Source organism: Chiloscyllium plagiosum, chromosome 30, assembly GCF_004010195.1.
Source record: "Chiloscyllium plagiosum isolate BGI_BamShark_2017 chromosome 30, ASM401019v2, whole genome shotgun sequence".
NCBI lineage: Eukaryota > Metazoa > Chordata > Chondrichthyes > Orectolobiformes > Hemiscylliidae > Chiloscyllium > Chiloscyllium plagiosum.
In genome coordinates, this window is record NC_057739.1 from 25,752,500 (window position 1) to 25,770,668 (window position 18,169).

Sequence of the window (18,169 nt, forward strand, 5' to 3'; positions counted from 1 at the left end):
CAGAAGTTGCAGGATCAGTTCATTCCAAAAAGGAAGAAAGATCCTAGGAGGAGGCATAGGTGGCCATGACTGACGAGGGAAGTTAAGAAACATATAAAGTTAAAAGAGAAAAAGTATAACATAGCAAAGATAAGTGGGAAAACAGAGAACTGGGAAGCTTTTAAAGACCAACAGAGGATTACTAAGAAGGAAATACGCAGAGAAAAAATGAGGTACGAAGGTAAACTGGCCAATAATATATAAAGGAGGATAGTAAAAGTTTTTTTAGGTATGTGAAAGGCAAAAAAATGGTTCAGACTAAAATTGGGCCCTTGAAGACAGAAATAGGGGAATATATTACGGGGAACAAAGAAATGGCAGAAGAATTGAATTGGTGCTTCAGATCGGTGTTCACTGGGGAAGACACAAGCAATCTCCCTGAGGTAACAGTGGCTGAAGGACCTGAACTGAAGGGAATTTATATTTGCCAGGAATTGGTTTTGGAGAGACTGTTAGGTCTGAAGGTTGATAAGTCCCCGGGGCCTGATGGTCTACATCCCAGGGTACTGAAGGAGGTGGCTCGAGAAATCGTGGATGCTTTGGTGATTATTTTCCAGAGTTCGATTGATTCGGGATCAGTTCCTGTGGATTGGAGGGTGGCTAATGTTGAACCACTTTTTAAGAAAGGTGGGAGAGAGAAAGCAGGAAATTATAGACCAGTTAGTCTGACCGCAGGTGGTGGGAAAGATGCTGGAGTCTATTATAAAGGATGAAATTATGACATCTGGATAGTAGTAACAGGATAGGTCAGAGTCAGCATGGATTTATGAAGGGGAAATCATGCTTGACTAATCTTCTGGAATTTTTTGAGGATGTAACTCTGAAGATGGACAAGGGAGATCCAGTAGATGTCTTGTATCTGGACTTTCAGAAAGCTTTTGATAAAGTCCCACATAGGAGGTTAGTGAGCAAAATTAGGGCGCATGGTATTGGGGGCAAAGTACTAACTTGGATTGAAAGTTGGTTGGCTGATAGGTAACAAAGAGTAATGATAAACGGCTCCATTTCGGAATGGCAGGCAGTGACCAGTGGGGTACCGCAGGGATCAGTACTGGGAGCGCAGCTTTTTACAATATATGTTAATGATATAGAACATGGTATTAGTAATAACATTAGCAAATTTGCTGATGATACTAAGCTGGGTGGCAGGGTGAAATGTGATGAGGATGTTAGGAGATTACAGGGTGACCTGGACAAGTTAGGTTAGTGGTCAGGTGCATGGCAGATGCAGTTTAATGTGGATAAATGTATGGTTATCCACTTTGGTGGCCAGAACAGGAAGGCAGATTACTACCTCAATTGAATCAATTTAGGTAAAGGGGCAGTATAGAGAGATCTGGGGGTTCTTGTACACCACTCAATGAAGGTCTGCATGCAGGTACAGCAGGTAGTGAAGAAGGCTAATAGCATGCTGGCCTTCATAACAAGAGGGATTGAGTATAGAAGCAAAGAGGTCCTTCTGCAGCTGTACAGGGCCCTGGTGAGACCATACCTGGAGTGCTGTGTGCAGTTCTGGTCTCCAAATGTGAGGAAAGACATCCTGGCTATTGAGGGAGTGCAGCATAGGTTCACAAGGTCAATTCCTGGAATGGCGGGATTACCTTACACAAAGACTGGAGCGACTGAGCTTGTATATCCTTGAGTTTAGAAGACTGAGAGGGGATCTGATTGAGACATAAGATTATTAAAGGATTGGACACTCTGGAGGCAGGAAACATGTTTCCGTGGATGGGTAAGTGCCGAACCAGAGGACACAGCTTAGAAATAGGGGATAGACCATTTAGGACAGAGATGAGGAGAAACCTCTTCACCCAGAGAGTGGTGGCTGTGTGGAATGCTCTGCCCCAGAGGGCAGTGGAGGCCCAGTCTCTGGATTCATTTAAGAAAGAGTTGGATAGAGCTCTCAAGGATAATGGAATCAAGGGTTATGGAGATAAGGCAGGAACAGGATACTGATTAAGGATGATCAGCCATGATCATATTGAATGGTGGTGCAGGCTCGAAGGGCAGAATGGCCTACTCCTGCACCTATTGTCTATTATTACACTGGAGATGGTTCAGAAGAGATTTACAAAAACGTTGCTGGGAACGGATAGTTTGAGTTATAAGGAGAGGCTGGATAGTCTGGGACTTTTTTTAAACTGGAGCATAGAAGGTTGATAAGTAACCTTATAGAGATTTGTAAAATCATGAGGGGCACAGATAAGGTGAATGGCAGGTGTCTTTTCCCTAGTTTGGGGGATTTCAAGACTCGGGGCATATTTTTAAGGTGAGATGAGAAAGATTTTAAAAAGACGTGAGGGACAATTCTTTTCTTTAATACATGGAGTGTTTCATGTTTGGAATGAACTCTCAAAAATGGTGGATGTGGGTATAGTTACTACATTTAAAAGACATTTAGATAGGTATGTGAATAAGAAATGTTTGGAGGGATATGGGTCAAGCACAGGCAGGTGGGACTGGTTAAGTGTGGAATTATGGTCAGTATGGACTGATTAGAATGAAGGGTCCATTTCCATTCTGTATGACTATGACTCTAACTTAAAATTGACAACATGGAGGGGGCATATTGGGATTGAATTATTGGTTAAGACTTTGTTCTTTTCCATCTCTTTCCTCCTATGGTGTCAACTTTCTCTCCTTCAAAGTATTTTTATTTACTTATGTGATTTAGCATTGAACGATCTATCCTAACTTGTACTTTTTATTTGCTCTGTATGTCTAAGTAAAGATCCTTCAATCAGATTGGTTACAGCAATGCACCATTTCATGTACCCTGCAGCTTTCAGGACTCAATTTCAAACTGAATCATTTTAGGGCCTGAAAATCACATTCCATGCTCTTTACCCACTACAAAATTCCTGGCCCTGTCATGGTTTGGACTCTTTCAACACAGGCAACCAATTTTTCCCAACTCATTGTCTCCATTATCTGCTTTTCTCCTTCCCTGGCTTACGAGCAGCTCTCTCTAAGCCCATCTAAAATGACTTTCTCTCTCTCTCTCTCTCTCTCTCTCTCTCTCATTTTACGTATTCACTCCTTTCCTTCTCCCATCCAAACCCCCTGTCATCAGCATACATTTTCCTAGCTACTATCAGCTCTGAAGAAAGGGAATGACTCAAGGTTGTAATTCTACTTTCTTTCCACAGCTGCCAAATCTGCTGAGTTTCTCCAGCAATCACTGTCTTTGTTTCAGAGTTTCAGCATTCATAGTTAGTAGTTTTATATTACTTATATTTTTCCTGTTCATCCAATCCCAAGGTACCCCAGAAGATATTGCACTGTTTTATCTCTCTAATGCTGCATGGTCCGGTGCAAAGACCCAAAGAAAGATTGTGGGAAATGACTTTCATTTGCAGTTGAATGCAAATTCCAGACAATGTGCTGGAATTTAAATATTGTTTCATACTGCGACAAGTTTAATGACATATACAAACATATGAATTGCAGTAAGTCCACACTTAAAATTGTGGTTGTGTATCTGAAAATCATGACTTTAAATGAAACAACTTTAAATGAATCAGATTCCCATAGAAATCCACATTAAAACTGAAGTTATGTTCCTCTAAATATTTCTTGCTCAGCAAAATAATCGCTGAAATACAACACTGGCGGTGGTAGGGGATGGGTGATATGACATATTCTGAACTGAAATAACTTGCAAAATGAAGTAAGGAACAAAATACAACAGAAACAGTGTACAGCTAAGTGCTTCAGGACATTTCTAAGCAGAAAATAACTTTAAAGCATTAAGTTGAAATGGTGCGCATCCCAAAAGTCTATATTCATAAATAAAATAGCATTCATTAAAGTAAACTTTAAAATATAGGAGAATTACAAGTACTATTAAAGGCATGTTAAAATTACACTGACCTACTAAGTTTTAATTGATTAGGCTCCATCTAGTGCCAGAAGCTGTTTGATGCAATTACAAGTCCAGAACTATCTGCAAAAACCAATTTCTGCCAATAGGTGGAGCCCCAGACCTCAGTGCAAGTTCAGAATAGGAGCTGACTGTGGAGTGGACACTAGACTTTAAAGGCAAGAACAAAGAGTGAGCTCAGTTGCCAGTTTGATAGTGATTGCGGTGATGTGGGGGTGGGGCAAGAAGTAGAAGACAACCAAGGAAACTCAGAAATAAGTACAGAAGCATGGGGACACAGCCTTGACAGCAGGCAGGGCACAGAACAAGTCTATAGCAAACAACATTAATCCAGTCCTTAATATTCCTAGACATTCATGGCTCTTTGGGCTTGTTGCTCCTACATTTGAGGTGGATAGAGAAATTATTCTAAACTGAAAATGACAAAGTTAAACCACTATATTGTTACTATTTGGTTAATGAAGTTCAAGCCAAACAACATTTAAGAATCAAATTTAAATAAGGATTTACGAGAAACAGGAATAGACCACTTGGTTCTTCAAACCTGCTTTGCCATCCAATAAGATTATAGCTGATGTAATTACTCCACATTTTCACCAATCCTCATTAACCATGCAACTCCTTCCTTATCAATTGGACAGGTGGCTAACAGGTCTGTCGTTTCCTGTACTGTATCCTTTGTGAATAAAAGAATGACATTCACTACTTTCCAATCTTATGGAACTTCACCCAAATTTAGGGAATTTCTGAAAATTAAAACCAACACATCAACCATATCATTGGCCAGTTCTTTTAGGTTAAAAACCATCAGGATCCATGAATTTGTCTGTTTATAAGTCCAAATGAACCACCTCTCCAATGACGTAATTTTCCTGGTACCCCCTCCCCCCTTCATTTTTTGATTAACAGCCATTTCAGGATTTACTTGTACCTTCTACAGCAGGCTTGTCCAATAAACACATCAGGCAGCTAGAACGTGACTAGCCAAGTCTATGTATGTGACACAAAAGGTCTTGCCAAAGACATTTGGAACCATAGTGCTGTAAAGATCTTATCTAATTAGAGGCTGGTTTCTCCCCATCATTGATTACATAAACAGCAAATACTGTACAGGTGAGTGGCTTCTCTTCGCTTACACATTCTCTCTCTATACATGGTGAGAGTAGGGGAGGACTCGAGTGTGGGAGGGTGGGGACGGTTCAAGTATGGGAAGGGTGCAAGGGCAGGAGAACGCAAACACAAGAGAACATGCGAGTGAGGGAGAGGGAGGGTGCGATTGAGAGAATGGAACAAGGGAGAGAAAGTGAGTCTGTGAGAGGGACGGATACAGGGAGAGAGAGCAAGATCATAAAATTTGATGAGAATGAGGCTATTCGGCTAAATAGTCTGCTCTGCCATTTGATCCTGGCTGATAAGTCTCAACTCCATTTTTCTGCATTCTCCCCACAACTTTTGATCCCTTACTAACGAAGAACCTATCGATCTCTGTATTAAATACAGTCAATGAGTTGGCTTCTCCAGCCCTCTGTGATAATGGGTTTAACAGATTCACGACCTTCTGCCCCTGGAAGGACAGACATAGGCATGAGAGACAGAGTGAGAATGGTGGGATCAGAGCAGGGTGGTGCAAGAGCAAAGTCTTTTTTCACAAATTCATTCATGAACTGTGGACATCCACAGGCAAAACGTGTACCTATTGACCATCCCTGACTGGCCCGGAAGAAATGGTGGTGAGCTACCTTCTTGAATCACTGTTGGGACACCCTAGTGTGTGAATTAGGCTTCTTTTCCTAGGTAAGCAACATAGACTTTCTAGACTCTCGCTCTTTGCTGCGCAGAACTGTGTCAATCCCCCTCACTATATTAGTCTCTGTTATCATTTCATTCCTTTTAACTCCAAAGTTGAATGGCTTTCAGTATCATGGTTAGTTAGCTCATCCACCCCACTGCCCTCACTCTCATCTGAACAAGATGAAGTGGCCTCAGACCTGTTGGACAATAGCAAAGGCTGAGGTTTCTGCATACCTGCTCTTTTTCTGCAGCTCTATGCCACCGTGCCTGGCCACTGATTAAAGCAGAAGATCCTCCAGCATCACCTCCCTTTCTCAGAGGTATGAATGTCTCCTAGTACAGAATACGCAGGAAATTCTCCCCCTTTCTCCTGCACAGGCTTGTGCTCAGTGCTTCAGTTGAAGCTTCTCAAACAGCAAACACTTAATGAGGGTTTGTTTGCGCTACGTCACACTGGCATCCTTAATGACTTAAAGCTGTAGCTAGGATATGCCACCCTGTCCTGTCATCCTTAATGACTTAATTATTTAATCAACTGTTTATTTTCCTTTCCTTATACATTTTATGAACCTTACCGTCAGTTTCTGTACTATTTTGAACTTACTGAATATGACAGACCAATAATTTACCATATGCTCACCAAACAGCGAGCTTCTTTCCCTGCAGGAGATTAAGAACCAATTTCTACAAGGCAGAAAAGTTAGAAAAGGCAAAGGAGCACCTCCTTCCTATCTTCCCCAATTCCCAATACTGTACACCCAACTACCAACACTCTGCCTAAAGTCACACTGAGACACCTCTACATACACGCCAAGTTAGCTGAACTCCAGGTACAGAAAGTTTAAGCTGGTTTCTGTACTTAACTAACTTGAACTTTAATATTCCAGGCTCAAGTCTGGATAAATTTTATAATTAACACAAAACCTCAGTTAGTTATTAACTGTAAATACAAACAAAACTTTTACAAATAGATTAAGGCTCCCCTCACATACTCAACTCCTAGCACTGTTCAAAGTTGTACACAGCTTCATGCTATAGTGTAAGACAGACCTCTTGGCCTCCCTGGTGCCAAGATCAAGAATATCACGGAAAGGATGCAGAATCTTTGGCCCAATGAGTCCACACCGACCCTCGGAAGAGTAACCCACCCAGACCATTCTCCTACCCTATTACTCTACATTTACCCTAACTAATGCACCTAACTTACATATCCCTGAACACTACGGGCAATTTAGCATGGCCAATTCACCTAACCTGCACATCTTTAGGCTGTGGGAGGAAACCAGAGCACCCAGAGGAAACCCACACAGACACAAGGAGAATGTGCAAACTCCACACAGTCACCAGAGGCTGGAATCGAACCCGGGTCCCTGGTGCTGTGAGGCAGCAGTGCCAACCACTGAGCCATGTGCCACCCCAACATTATGGGTCCAGCAGCTTTTCTCACATTACTGCCAAAAAAACCATAGAAACGCTGAGCTAGGAGAACTGGCAACACCCTTTTCATTGTAGAAGTGTGTTTTTTTAAACCTGAAAGCCCTCTGCTCAAGGCAGTATCTGTCACCTGTTAACAAATTGGCCCTAAAACCCTACACCCCAGACTTTGAGTCTGTGTCGTTATGACCTCTCTGAAATAAAAAACCAAGGACAGCATAATCTTGTTAAAAGACCAGGTTCGTCACAGTGGGAAATCATGCCTCACCACCTTGATTGAGTTTTTCTTTAAAGAGGTAAAGAGGAGGATTAATGAAGGCAGAGTGGTGGACATGCTCTATATGGACTTCAGTAAGGCATGTGACAAGGTTCCTCACAGGAGACTGGTTAGCAAAGTTAGATCACATTGAATACAGGGAGAACTAGCCACTTGGATACAGAACTGGCTTGAAGTTAGAAGACAGAGGGTGGTGGTGGAGGGTTACTTTTCAGACTGGAGTCCCGTGACCAGTGATGCGCCACAAGGATCAGTGCTGGGTCCACTGTCTTTCCCATTTATATATATGATTTAGATGTGTATAATTAGTAAATTTGTAGATGACACCAAAATTGGAGGTGTAGGGGATAGCGAAGGAGGTTACTTCAAATTACAAGGAGTCTTGATTAGATGGGCCAATGGGCCGAGGAGTGGCAGATGGAGTTCAATCTAAATAAATCATGTGCTGCATTTTGGAAAGCAAGTCAGGGCAGGACTTACATGCTTAATGGTAAGGTCCTGGGGAGTGTTCCTGAACAAAGACATCTTGGAGTACATGTTCATATTTCCTTGAAAGTGAAGTCTGAGGTAGGTAGGACAGTGAAGAAGGCATTTAGTATGCTTTCCTTTATAGGTCAGAGCATTGAGTATAGGAGTTGGGAGGTCACGTTGCAGCTGTATAGGACATTGGTTAGGTCAATTCTGGAACGTTGTGTGCAATTCTGGTCTCCCTTCTATAGGAAGGATGTTGTGAAACTTGAAACGGTTCTGAAAAGATTTACAAGGATGTTGAGAGTTGGAGCTATAGGAAGAGGCTGAATGGTTGGGGTTTTTTTTTACCTGGAACATTGGAGGCTGAGGGGTGACTTTATAGAGGCTTATAAAATCATGAGGAGCATTGGTAGGGTAAATGGACAAGGTAATTTCCCTGGGTTGGGGGAGTTCAGAATTAGGAGGACATAGGTTTCGAGTGAGAGGGGAAGGTTTAAAAGGGACCTTAGGGGTGACTTTTTCACGCGAGGGTGATACGTATATGGAATGAGCTGCCAGAGGAAATGGTGGAGGCTGGTACAATTACAACATTTAAGAGGCATCTGGATGGGTATATGAATAGGAAGGGTTTAAGAGGGATATGTGCGAAGTGCTGGCAAATGGGACTAGATTAATTTAGGATAGCTAGTTGGCATGGGTGAGTTTGACCAAAGGAGCTGTTTCCTTGCTGTTCATCTCTATGACTCTATGTAATAGTACAAACAAACAGTCACGTTTTGAAGACATAGGGATGGCTAATAGTGTCAGTTGTTAGTGTTATGAAGATGAGAGTGTACTGTACCTTTAAGAGAATTAAAAGCTAGCAAAAACTACCTGACAGCACAAAGTGTTCTGAAAAAAGATATAATGTAACATGTGCTCCAATTACTTGGGTAGCTGGTTGCCTGGAAATGACAAAACAAATTTGAATTAGACCAATCAGTTTAAAGTATACCCCAAAAAATACCAAACTCCAATCCAGTTTGAATTTAGTATATTGACAATCTTAAAAGCCAATGACACAATCCGATGCTTTGGGGGTTTAAGACCAGGGAAAAATGAATAGTTGAGAGGAGAACTGCCAAGCTATCAGTAACTTGTGAAGAAGAAAATGAAGAAGACGAAGAAGAAATGACAAGAATGCAGAGAAAAGTGAAAACTACCTGGTCTTGAGATAAGTTCAGCTTTGCAAATCAGAATCCAGAGTTTTATCACAGTACTATAACAGAAGGGAAGGTAAAAGATAGGTTACAGAGGAGTAGTTTATAGTTAGCTAATTATTCCCTGTTATATTTTAAGAAATAAAGTTGTTAATTTTTACTTTAAATAGATCTTAGTCTCTCGAATTTTCATAGATTACTGTATGGGATAAATTTTTTCTGTGTTGCTGGTTTACAGTTATTAAAAAGAAAGCCCATGCAAAAGTACTTTCAACACTGTGAAACATTAAGTTAACAGCAATAGCATTTCTGAAGCCAGCACAATGAAAATATTGTCACACCACTAGGATCAAAGGTACAATGCAGAAACAACACTAATTAGGAGACCAGAGTTCTCAGTCTCAACCAAACTTCATGCTTGGGGCTTCACTTAAATCAGCTCATTTTGGGAAAGGAAGGATTGTTAGCTGGACTGTGCAAGTAAACCTCTTCGGAAAAACTTTGCCAATGATAGCACCAAACTAAAATCCTCACCCCACGATGCAAATGTAATGTGGAAAACATTATTTTAGGCAGCAGTAAAAATTATTACATTAAATATTTTCCATTCTTTAGGATTTATGAATGATCTACTTTTTTTTTTGACATGCTCCCGCATTATATTGCTATCCTCTGACAATAGTAGGTTTCCTAGCTGTGGGAATCAGTGGGTTTGCCAGTTATCCTTTTATCACACGTTCACCAATATGAATTTACTCAAAGCATAGTCACATGATAGGAATGAGGATAAGATTAGAGTGTTGCTGGAAAAGCACAGCAGCTCAGACAGCATCAGAGAAGCAGGAAAATTGATGTTTTGGGCAGGAGCCCTTCATCAGGGATGAATAAATCAGCAATTCATTTCTGAAGAAGGGCTCCTGCCGGAAACTTCAATTTCCTGCACCTCGGATGCTGCCTGACCTGCTGTGCTTTTCCAGCACCACTCTAATCTTGATTCTAATCTCCAGCATCTGCAGTCCTCACTTTTGTCTTCATGATAGGAATGTCTGCATGACCAGATTATCTGTTTTAGTGATGTTATCAGAGGAATAAATTTGGCCAGGGAAACAGGAAAACCTCCCTGTTCATTTAAAATGGTGTCCTTCGACCTTTTATGACGACATGAGAACACACATGTGGCTTCGCTTTAAAACTTCATTTGAAAGGCTGCATCTCTGCCCATCCAGCTGTCCTTTTGTGCCACAGTGAAGTCTCAACTTAAATTATGAGCACATCTCTCTGGCAGGACTTGATTGCACAAGTGGCTCAGACAACAGCGTTACGACTGAACCAAGGCTGTAACTACACAGCAGATGAAGATTTTTGCATACCTTTAACCATATCAAAAGGACAGCAATGTGTTACACTTTTTTACAGCTAGGAACTACAAATAATTGTTCTTCCTTTATGATTCCAAGTACTGTTGGTATGTAAGGAACAGAAGCAGTTTTGGGTCATTTGGCCCTTTCAGCCTGCTCACTGTGGGAGCCAGTTAGCTCAGTTGGCTAGATGGCTGGTTTGTGATGCAGAACAATGCCAATACCATGGGTTCAATGCCATGAAGTTACCATGAAGCACTCAATTTCTCAATCTCTCCCGTCACCTGAGGCATGGTGATCCTCATGTTAAACCACCACCAGTTATCAGTCTCTAATGAAAGAATCTGGTCGGACGACAGTGACTTTATCTTTTATCATTTGGTATGATCATAGACTCATACAGCACCCGAAACAGACACTTCAGTTCAAGTAGTACATGCCAAACATAATCCCAAACTAAACTAGTCCCATCTGCTTGCACTTGGCCCATATTCCTCCAAATCTTTCCTATTCGTGTACTTATCCAAAATGTCTTTTAAACATTGGAACTACACCTACAGCCACAACTTCCTCAGGAAGTTCATTCCACATGTGAACCGTGTAAAAAAAAGTGTCTCAATCTAATCTACTTCCTCAACTTACCTCCCCCGTGCTAACCCTATGTACCTTAATTTGAATCAGGTGCAAGAGGGTTGAGCGATCCAGTAACTAACAAATCAGATCAAAGTTCTATCACACTGAGTTACAAATGACCGTGAACAATTAAACAACTGACTTGAGGAAGAGGCTCCAAAAACATTCCCATCCTCAATGATAACATGCCCCCAGCATGTCAGTGCAACAATGTCAAAGTGAAACACCTGTAGCCATCTTCAGCCAGAAAGTGATGAGAAGATCCATCATGGCCTCCCCGAAGCCCTCAGCATCAGTGTCCAATTATTTGATTCACTCCACATGATTTAAAAAAAAAGGCTCTGGCCCCTGACAATATCTTAGTACTGGTACCAATGACTTTTATCCATAATTCTTTGCACTCCAAGCCATGCTCTTCCTAAAATAACCTAAAATAGTGACATCTACCGAGCAATATAGAAAACTGTCCAGATCAAATTCAAACCAGCCAATTAGCAACCCATTAGCATACCTTAGATAATCAACAAAATGATTAACAGTGATTTCAAGTAGAGCTTACACAACAACCTAAGCAGTTAGGATTCCACCATGGCTATTCAGCTCCTGCCCTCATGAGAAGAATAGGCAAGAGTACTGGCTGAAAGAGGTATTGGTGAGATCAGAGAAAACAAAGGCAACATCAAAATGACAGTGACATCCAGACCTACCAAAATTGAAGTCAATGGGCAGAATGGTACCACAGGGTAAAATGACATGGCTATGGCAAGAAATATGGGAGAATTGAGACAGGGGGAGGCCTTCCACAAAATCAGGAGCAACACATTGCTGTTTCTAACAAAGTTCCTGGCATCGAGACAAGATTCTTGCTCGGGAACGGTGTGAAATGCCTATTAAGGAGAATTATTGCTTTTTAACAGCCTCATTAACGACAAATCTCACCTCATCAACATACAACTTCCTATTTTACCACTCGTCAAGAGGAAACTAGAGAGTGGCAATTCCCGACATGAAAGTCAGCGCAGGTACCTGGTGACTTCAGCTCATCGTTTGCTCCTCTGGGCCACCCTCTTGGATATTTGTTAACATCTCAGGACATACTTCAGGGCACCAGCTGCACAGACCCTACATCCATGGATGCTGGCACCCAACAACTGCCAGCTACTCAGAACCTTCATGGCAACTTTCTCACCGCCTTGGTGACTGTTTCACCACTTTAGAACTGCACTTTATACTCTAAGGATTCTTTATACTTCTTTATACTCTAAGGATTCACTCGATCTATCCTGTCTGTACCTGATATATGCTTCCTTCTTTTTCTTAACCCAACCCTCAATTTCTTTAGTCATCCAGCATTCCCTATACCTACCAGCCTTCCCTTTCACCCTGACAGGAATATACTTTCTCTGGACTCTTGTTATCTCATTTCTGAAGGCTTCCCATTTTCCAGCCGTCCCTTTATCTACAATCATCTGCTTTCAATCTGCTTCCAATCAGCTTTTGAAAGTTCTTGTCTAATACCGTCAAAATTGGCCTTTCTCCAATTTAGAACTTCAACTTTTAGAATTGATCTATCCTTTTCCATCGCTATTTTAAAATGAATAGAATTATGGTCGCTGGCCCCAAAGTGCTCCCCCACTGACACCTCAGTCACCTGCCCTGCCTTATTTCCCAAGAGTAGGTCAAGTTTTGCACCTTCTCTAGTAGGTACATCCACATACTGAATCAGAAAATTGTCTTGTACACACTTAACAAATTCCTCTCCATCTAAACCTTTAACACTATGGCAGTCCCAGTTGATGTTCGGAAAGTTAAAATCCCCTACCATAATACCCTATTATTCTTACAGATAGCTGAGATGTCCTTAAAAGTTTGTTTCTCAATTTCCCTCTGACTATTTGGGGGGGGGGGATCTATAATACAATAAGGTGATCGTCCCTTTCTTATTTCTCAGTTCCACCCAAATAACTTCCCTGGATGTATTTCCGGGAATATCCTCCCTCAGCCCAGCTGTAATGCTGTCCCTTATCAAAAATGCCACTCCCCCTCCTCTCTTGCCTCCCTTTGTATCCTGGAACATTAAGCTGCCAGTCCTGCCCATCCCTGAGCCATGTTTCCGTAATTGTTATGATATCCCAGTCCCATGTTCCGAACCATGCCTTGAGCTCATCTGCCTTCCCGGTTAGGCCCCTTGCATTGAAATAAATGCAGTTTAATTTATTAGTCTTATCTTGTCCCTGCCTGCCCTGACTGTTTGACTCACTTCTGTTCTCAGTTGTACCCGTCTCAGATCGATCTCTTTCCTCACTATCTCCCTGGCTCCCACCCCACCCCCACCTTACTAGTTTAAATCCTCCCAAGCAGTTCTAGCAAATTTCCCTGCCAGTATATTAGTCCCCTTCCAATTTAGGTGCAATCCGTCATTCTTGTATAGGTCACTTCTACCCCAAAAGAGATTCCAATGATCCAAAAATGTGAATCCTTCTCCCATACACCAGCTCCTCAGCCATGCATTCATCTGCTCTATCCTCCTATACCTGCCCTCACTAGCTCGTAGCACTGGGAGTAATCCAGATATTACTACCCTTGAGGACCTCCTTTTTAAATTTCTGCCTAACTCTCTGTAATCTCCCTTCAGAATCTCAACCTTTTCCCTTCCAATGTCGTTGGTTCTAATGTGGACAATGACGTCCTGCTGGCCCCTCTCCCCCGTGAGAATATTCTGCACCCTCGATCCTGGCACTAGGGAAACAACACACCATTCTGCTTTTTCTTTGCTGGCCACAGAAACGTCTGTCTGTACCTCTGACTACAGAATCCCCTAACACAATTGATCTCTTGGAAGCTGAAGTACCCCTCCTTGCATTTGAACCAGTCTCAATACCAGAAACTTGGCTGTTCGTGTTACGTTCCCGAGAATCCATCACCCCCTACATTTTCCAAAACAGCATACCTGTTTGAAATGGGTATATCCACAAAAGACTCCTGCTCTAGCTGCCTACCTCTCTTACCCTTCCTGGAGTTAACCCATCTATGTGACTGTATCTGAGACTTTCCCCCCTTCCTATAACTGCCATCCATCACATACTGTTGCTGTTGCAAATTCCTCATCGCTTCTATCTGTCTCTCCAACTGATCCACTTGATCTGATAAGGTTCACATCCAACAGCATTTATGGCAGATATAATCCGCAGTAACACTTTAACTCTCTTTAAACTCGCACATCTGACAAGAAGTACATATCACTGCAAAGGCCATTTTTGCTCCTTCAAAATCTACAGACCCTCTCCAAACACTGCCCCAGGTTAAATTAATAGCTATGGCTTAGATTTTAAGTTTAATCAAGAGACTTATCTCCAAAAACATATAATCAAGAAAGAATCCACTCTACTCACTACTGTAGCCTCTCTCTTGGGCGGACTTAAAACAATAATTAACTTATATGATTCTGTGCTGTGAACTTTGCCCAACAGTTCCTCCAAGATTAGTTGTGAATTTCACTGTTTGTTAATTTTCCCAGATGCACTCCGATGTCCAGCGATACACGAATTCAAACAGCAAAGCCAGAAAATGTGCATGTTCTCTCTCTCTCTCTCCTGCACTGCCCTCACCATGTGCATCCTTTGTCTGCTCTTCTCCCTTTTAAAACTGCTGTTGTTTTGACATTTTTTTTCCAAAGTTCCAAAACAATGCAACAGCATATAAAACAGTAATTGCTGCTCCTGGAATTCGAGGAAATCACCTCCAACACTTGTGGAATCAGTGTCAGTTTGTTGGGCAATGAAATGCAGGCTCCTCTTCTCTGGAAAGAGGGACATTGAAGAGGCAAAGGCATCAATCATGCACTTGCAAAACACTGGTCAGAGGCCACGTCCACCATGTCACTTGTCCTTGCAAACTGCATTGAGAGATCTCAGTGAAGCAGAAGTTATTACCTCCAATTTTAAAAGAATATATATTGTCCATAACCAATGCAGTAGTTGTGGGACTTTTAGGGTCTGGTGAGGCATGGAATGGATTCCCTCCACACCTGAACTGTAAGTACAATGATAGAATCTACTATATATACTCAGAAATTCCATGGTTGACGTAAGGCCAGGATGGGAATGGTCCAGAGCATGTGACACAATCCCAAGAGATTGTTTGGTGTTGCTCACTCAGTGGGTGAAGCACCTCTACCCAGCAGGTGGCTATCCCAAAGAGTCATGACAACTCCATATATGGCCCTCATTAATAGCCACTGTATGTCCCATTGTATGAAGGAATGCATGCAGCCTTCAGTTGCAGCTTTGACCCCCCACCCCCCACACCCCCCACCCATCCAAACTAAGAACATTTTCTGTTTCATATGTTCCAAACATTAATCCCTGCCAACTCTAATCATGGATCCAACTGCAGGTGGAATGTAAGTCACTATGGCTGCCTTGCAAAGAAGGCAAAGGCAGATGCAGAAGGAACAAGTTCAACAGTGAGTTCAGAAGGGTTAGCAAGCTGTCACAGAGGTCAAGGAGCACCATCTCAGGCAGAGGCCATAGCTGCAGAGCCCATCACTTGGGGGCTACAGAAGGCAAGATACTTTGCAATCAAATCTATCTCCTCAGGAGGAGCAAGGTGCCATCTCTATGAACTATATCATTCCTGGATACTGTGCCAGCTGTTGCAATGGACGGAGACCAGCAGGAGTGGAAGCATCATCTTCGTCAAGTAACTATGAAGATGACTGCCACTTTCAAGCATCAATGTGGCTGGTTCCTTCCATGGAGCGAGAGGTGACCTCTGCGGGATCTCTGTCATGTACCTATAAATGCATCAGGACAGCTATGCAAGATTATGTTAGTTCATTTCCTTCTTGTGACGAGGTCACTACTGCAATCCAGACAGGATTCAGAAACATTGCTGAATCCCCACGGCTAATATCAAACCGAGATGGCCCTGTTACAACACAGAATTCATCAAGTAGGGGCTTCATGACCTTAGCAATCAGAAGATCTATGATCAGCGGTTCCAATTTTTGGAGTTATATCTCCACTACCCTGGCAGATACAGTGAATCGAGTGTCGGAGTGTCTCGTTAGCTATGGTCTGCACTAGGTTCAGACAAGCGATGACTTAGGGGTGCCTAAAGACAAGCAAGCAGTGGGGCCTGGTGATTAGACAGTGACTGGGAAAAGAAAGTACAGCTGCATGTGCCAGAAAGTGTCAACAATGCCAAATATGCAGCATGAGCTCCCTGTGTTTGGGCCAGCTATACCTGTATTTTGCCAGTGAAGGGCAACTCCATAATGCCAATGTGGGGAGCGAACAAGCTAACATTTTAAGTCTAGATGATTCTTCATCAGAGCTACCAAGTCATCTAGGCTCAAAGCATTAGCTTGCTCTCTCTCCACGGAGACCTCCAGCACTTCTTGTTTTCAGTACAAGAGTCCAGCATCTGCAATAATTTGCGCCTCCGTAATGCCAATGCTTGGGCAGCTGTCCAGCTACAGTTTAAAGATGGCACTGGCTCCAGAGAGGTCAGACTAATCCAGGACATCATTTGAGAAATAAGTTCTTCCAGCTACAGTGAGATAGTAGAATCAAGCTAACACTGGACAAACTATCACAATTGGTAGTTAATGAGGAGACTTTGGAACTAAACAGCAAAAGACTTGCTCGGCCTCATGGAAAGAAACCCCGCAAAACTTGACAAAATTGACACTTAGCCAAAATTCATAAGGTTCAGCCCAATGGGGATTTAAGAAAAGTTTTCACAAGTTGGAGTCAGACCTATCGCAAAGGAGGATGATTGTAGTTTTTGAGATCATTTAACTCAAAGCCAGGTTATTCCTGCAGGACTTCCTCGGGCTTGCTAAGCCCAACTATCTTCTGCTACATTAATGACTCTTCCTCCGACATAAAGTAAGGAGTGTAGATGTTAACCATTAACTACATGGTGTTTGGTGCTTTTTGCAACTCCTCAGATAATGAAGCAGTCCATGTCCACATATAGAAAAAAAAACTGTCAATAATCAGGCTTGGGCAGATAAATGGAAAGTAACATTTATGCCACACAACTGCCAGGCAAAGACCATCGCAAAGTAGAGAAAATATATCCATCTGCCCTAGTCATTCAATGGCATTACCATTACCAAAAATGGCACATCAACATCCTTTGGGATACCAATGGCCAGAAACCTAACTGGACCATCCATATACATTTTGTGGTCATAAGGAAAGGTCAAAGGCTGGAGGCTATGAGATTAACTCACCTTCTGAATCCCCAAAACCTGTCCACCATTAAAACACACAAAGTATAAGCATGATGGAATGCTCTCCATATGACTGGATGAGTGCACCTCCAAAACTCAACACTATCCAGAACAAAGCAATGCACTTGATTGGCGCACACAGGGTACAGCAGCGGCAGCAGTGTGTACCATCTACAAGATGCACCACAGCCAAAGCTCCTGCAACAACACCTTCCAAACTTATGATCTCTACCACGTAGGAGAGCAGACAAATAAATAAGACACCATCACCTGCAAGATTCCCTCCAAGTTACACAACCTGACTTACAACTAACTGCTTTTTCACTGACACCAAGTCAAAATCCTAGAATTCCCTTCTTAACAGCACTGTGAGTATTCCTACCCATCATGGACTACATTTCAAGAAAGTAGCTCATCACCAATTGTCAAATGCAATTAGGAATTGCCAACAAGCACTGGCCCAACCAACAACATGTACATACGGTGAATAAACTAATGAAACACAAGAGAATTGCCATGGCTGGGGAGTGTAGGGCAGTGGACAGCACTTCAGGGGTTGAGTGGGCAGAAAAGCAATGGAACAGGGCATAAGGATGGCATAGGCTTGGTGTTGTAATTACTGATGCAATAAGGATATTAATTTCATTATAGAAGTGAAATGGGGCAGGGAACATATCACGGGAGTTGAGTATGACACATTACTAATTACATAATACACATTTTGCGGATCTCAGGTGGCTTATAGAAGAATTTTCTTGGATACAATCCCTTATGATTAATAAAAATTAAGCCATCAAAAGTGGAATTTTGCCTTCTGTAATAACATATCAGTCATGAAAA

At 42.2% G+C, this 18,169-nt stretch overlaps 1 protein-coding gene across 5 annotated transcripts in view; it reads right to left on the reverse strand.

Moving 5' to 3' along the window:
* Nucleotides 1-18,169, reverse strand: part of dennd1a (DENN/MADD domain containing 1A) — a 523,293-nt gene that overhangs the window by 342,962 nt on the left and 162,162 nt on the right. The gene's annotated exons all lie outside the window — the stretch shown is intronic.